Source organism: Panthera leo, chromosome B4 (genome assembly GCF_018350215.1).
Source record: "Panthera leo isolate Ple1 chromosome B4, P.leo_Ple1_pat1.1, whole genome shotgun sequence".
NCBI lineage: Eukaryota > Metazoa > Chordata > Mammalia > Carnivora > Felidae > Panthera > Panthera leo.
This window is the reverse complement of record NC_056685.1, coordinates 56,553,255-56,558,744: the sequence shown is the minus strand read 5'-3', so window position 1 is coordinate 56,558,744 and position 5,490 is coordinate 56,553,255.

Sequence of the window (5,490 nt, the reverse complement as noted above, 5' to 3'; positions counted from 1 at the left end):
CCATTGCAGATCATTTTTACAAACATCATCTCCTTTGATTTTCCCCTAAACCCGGCAAGAGTGTAGGCAAGTGATATTTTAACCATTTTACAGATGAGGAAATGGAGATTTAGAGAGATTTAAGGATTCTCTCAAGTTGCACATCATGTAAGTGATAGAGGTGTGCTTCACACTAAATAGTAACACTTTGTTAGCAGTGCATGCAGGACCTAATATGCACAAAATTTGCTTTGGCATGCTTTCTCCATACTCGGCTGAGGACACGTTTTCATTAAGAAGTCCTCAACCCAGGATGGAGCCAGGAGAGGACTGACTGGGTGAAGACTAACTTCTCCCTGGCTTCTCTGGCTTCCTTCACCTCCTGCCGATGTTGCTGTCTGTGGATGAGATGCCCTGCTGTTTTTTCTCTCTACATGCTTGGAACTTTCTTTGCACTGGAAACTGAAGGGACAGAAATAGGAGGAATCTGATGTCTTCCAAGCTAAGGAAAGCAACTCATTTTCTCTTTAAACACTGCACCTCTGACTAATTTTTGCTGTAATTTATCCAGGTAATTCTGTCTGCAGGAAAATGAAGCAAAAGTAGCATTCTCTGGAATTAACTCCATTCTCTAATTTACATCACAGATACAAACACAACTCATAAGGAGATGAAAAAGATAGGTCCACATACACAATGAAATTCGAGAAAGATTTTTCTCACTTTTTCCACTTTAGTTAACATTGATGGTTTTGGCTTTCATTAAATATTGTTTTTAATTTTGTGAATTAAAAAGTCTAACTTATTTTTAGAAACTGAACAGCTTTGTGCTTTTAGACAGTCCCAAGTATCCCCAGAGTCTTTGTGAAGAAGAACATTGTAAAATTATAATAAAATCTGAAATTACCCTGTGATTAAGCATATCGAAGTATTCTACTTCAGATGGTACTATCCTGAAAATATTTGGTTTCTTCTACTTTAAACATACGTACAAACAATATATAGTCATTGATTAAACATACTGTATTTTCCAAAAAGCATTTCCTTTTCAGATAAGTAATTCCACTTATTCCAGACAGCAATAAAACTATTTATAAATAATCTAGTTTTTCTCCTTTCAGGGATATCGTAGATTTGTACTCCCCACTCCTTTGAAGTTAAACACAGCCACGCGACTGGCTTTAAGTCAGAGGCTGATGTGGCATATATCATTGCCAGGCAGAAACATCTGACTGCTGGAGCAACGTTTCTTCTCGTAGCAATCGCGAAAGCATGAAAGTATGGCTTCCATCAGTATGAGGCCTCGAGTAAGAATCACTATGTTTTGATGATTATTTGGTACTACTGTAGCAGAGCCCAGCCTAGCCTGATCCATAGCATTTTACAGATGAGGACACGAAGGCTAAGAGAAATGAAGCGACTCACTTGAACTGACATAACAAAGTTGCAGACCAACTTTTCTGCTTCTTCTATTCTAGGTTTACAACTTCAATCCAAGCTCACATAGTAAGTCATCCAAATAATCTCAACATTTAGCAACACCTGATTTAATGTACATGCATTATTTGTCCACATACAACAGAACTGATTTTTTATTCAATTGGCAAATTAGATTAGTTAAAGGAATAGTGGTGTTGGATGTTAAAAGGAACAAAGACTAAATCAACTAACACAAGTCATTTTATGAATGAGCAAATATGCTAAGTTGTGATGTTTTAAATATCTAGAATAGTGAGGTCTCTGGGTTAATTAAACCTTCTAGCTGTTTTGTTCAGGCAATCAGTAGGTGATCCCAAATACATAGTTCTACCTAAATACTTATGAAAGATTGAGAAGGAAATATCAGCCAAGAAGACAGTTCCTAGAAATATCGGCGACTAGATGAGACTTCTAACATAGTTGGTAAGAAGCTTAGAAATTTCACTTGTCGTTTACATTAATACCCATGGATCCCTGTCATATGGACATGCTGATCTATGTTCAAGTGAAAATGTGCTTTGCAAACAGGCTTTTGGTTGAAATATATTTTTGCAAGATTTTATGACTTGGCAGCCCAATTTCTTCTTTTATATTAAAGACATTTAAAAAAAATGAATTTAATATCTTGGCCACTTCAAAGTCACACAAATTTCACACTCAGTTTTCACTTTGTGTTCGCTCTTGCTGGTGATTTTTAATATCCCTTGTTTAACTACTTCTTATGTCGTTTATTTTTTGTATTTTTGGCAGCTTGTGTCCCATTTCCTTTAAGCTTTAATTAATGCCAATTACTTTATTTCTTTACCCGATGTTTTGCTCATTTCCTCCATAAGCTAATCTTTCAGGATTTATGGGAGATATATGATTTCTTATTCAAAATAGTCTTAGGAGCAATACTACTCAAACTTCATAGGAAGGAGGAAGCATTTTTTTATAATATTCATTTTACTCATAAGTGGCAGAGTGGTCTTTCATGAGTCACTTAAACCTTCAATTCCTTAGTTTATCCATCTACTGAATATGAATAACTTCCATCTTCCTCATTTTAAACTCAAAGAATATTTTGAGAGAAATGAAATTGTTTTTCTAAAACTCTTTCTGTCTTATAAAAAGAACTAGATATATTTAAGACATATGAATCGGATCCATATATATTTGGAACAATTGCATTTAAAACAATTACACTATAACATTTGGAATGAGCTATCATGTTCAATAGAGTTAGAATTTCCAGGTATCACAATAAATCACAGGTTGGCTTAAAAAACAACTTTATCAGACCCACATCGTTTTACACATTCTGTCTGAAAACAAAAACAAAAACAAAAACAACAAGCCCAGATATTCTGGGTTTTTTTTTCCAGATAATCAGAAAAAAAAAAAAAAAGGAACTTGATTAACTGAATTACGTATCATGTTATTCACTGTTTCTGGAAGTATTCTTGGTATTAAAAAGAGCTAATAGCTCTTACAGTGCTTACTGTATTTCAGTTCCTATATGGATGTTTATTACCTTATCTCATTTATTGCAATTTTCTCACAACAACCAAATGAACTAGGTGTTTTTTTTTTTTCTTATCCCCATCTAACATACTCAGAAACAGCCTTAAGAAGTTAATCAATTAGTTCAAGTTTACAGAGCTAGTAATCAGCAGAACTCAGATTTGAAGATGGAAGTCTAACTCCAGAGTCCATACTTGAGCCACTACTATGTAACCTTTTGTGATTATTGATCAAATTATTTTACAAAACTCATGGAAAGACTCCAGATTAATAGACAAAATAGAAAGCAATATGGAAGATCCTCTACCTCAGAAATTTCATCCACCAGACTAGAAGAATGTGGAGGTGGAGGAACCTGAATTAGATCAGGAAGAAGTGAGTGATGAGACTATCAGGAAATCTCTGAACCACATCTGGTTTCATGGAGTGAAGATTCGTAGGAACATTACAATTTAGTTAGAACACTTTAAAAACTGTCATGTGACAAGGCAAAGAGGCTGACTCTGAGTTGATCCAAAGATACAAATAAGGGCCCTTCAATAAAAGTTACAGTGTGGAGACAGATTTGGGGTTAATTTGTTAATCAGTCATTATTCTATGAATGTTGTATCATGCATAGTTCTCCTGGAGTGTAGTTTATAAACAGAGCACCAGAAGATAACCTGTATTAGAAGACTCCCTGATTTGTTTCCAGTGAACAATTGTGCCTCTGTAGTGGTTGTTGGGGGAACTTTTAAAAAGCTATGAGCAACACTGGCAGTGGGAAGAAATCACAACTGAAATCTATCAGAAAGACTTCCATAGAACTTTACACGTCCAGCACCCTTGATGTGCATATGCAGATAAAACATGCAGTGAACTGTCACTCCCTCTAATTCAAATAACATTATTTGATGTGCTCTCAATTACAGATGGATGTTGATGAATTGTTTCAAATAAGAAAGCTGATGTCAGCCTTCTATCAGATTTACTGAAATAGACAAGCATAAATTATTTATATATATAAATATGTATAAGTATATATTACTTTTTTTCCCCTCCAAAATCATCTAATCGTTTGGAAGTTGAAAGTTTTTAGACTGGAAATCCTATGCAGTCAGGAGGAGTTCTGTATTTATTGTTGAATTTTCAACACCTACCATGGAATCTCCCACGAAACAAGTCCACAATAAATAAATAGTTATTGAGTGAATCACAGTAAACGCAATAATCATTTCCAGGAATTGTGTTAAAGTGATTAGGAATGAGTTGTAATTATTTCAGTTTCAGGACTTCTGGAAAAATAGTTAATCATTCCTGTTGCAATATGCTTTGACTCCAAAGACTTGAGATTAGAATTTAAGAAAATTGGAGGGGCTCCTGAGTGGCTCAGTTGGTTAAGCGTCCTACTCTTCCACTCAGGTCATGATCTCACCATTCATGAGACTGAGATCCACATCAGATTCTCTCTCTCTCTCCCTCTCTTGTCCCTCCCCACCCCCTTCTCGAAATTAATAAACTTAAAAAATTTTAAGAAAATTGGAGATAAGTGGTCTAGACAGTTCTAGTTATAACAGTGGAGTAACTCATCTATTCTAAAGAAAGACTTCTTTTACAGTTAGACTTGAGCTTAGTTGTATTTCCAGAAAGCTCTATTTTCATAAAAAGAGGTTTGTATGCACTGAGACTGAAACAGAGCATGGCAATACCAGTGAGCAGACTTCTGGATTTAGCAGCTTTCTGAAAAATTAAGAACACAGAACCAGACAGCCTGCAGGATATACCACTGAGAAAAGTTTCATTATATTTAAACAATTGAATGTCAATGCTAATAACTGATTCCTGCTGGGTTCCATTCTTTCCAAACAAAAAGGAAACCATTTATTCACACTATAATGTGTCCTTCATGCATTGTGTTAATGTGTTGCAGATGATGTTGTCAAGAAAGGTTTCTGACCCTGGAACAACTACTGAAGGACTTGGAGTTGGTTATCCTCCATTTATTCTATTCCTTTCCTGGAACGCTTGCTGTGTTCCTCACCACTGAATAAAGCGTGTGCATAATAGAATGAAACCTAGTGCCATAAAGGGAAGTGAAGGGCTGTAGTTGGTGGTGTAACTGCTAATGGTACGAAAAGTTCTCCTTACTCTCTCTCTTCCTTCTCACTTGTGGACACATTCTGTGTTAGAAAATGAAACATTATATGTCTCATTCATATGAAAGCAGGATAATTATAAATGAAAATATTCCTTAACTCGCATTATTTCTGCTTTAAATGTTATAAATAAGAAAACGCTGCAAAAAATCCCAAGAGCGTTAAATACTGCCTCGTACGTTGTTCGGTTGGTTGCAAACTTTTTCATAGTTTAATATATTTAACCACTGAGTGGTAAAAAGCTAAAAGAAAAAATTCAAGTGAAGCAACGAGAGCAGTTTAGACCCCTATGACCTACCGCCTATATTGTGAAAGGGACAGAATATCCTCATGAAACCCCAAGACTTCCCCCTTTATTTCTTTGAGAAAATAAACAAATTAATCAGTCAACACT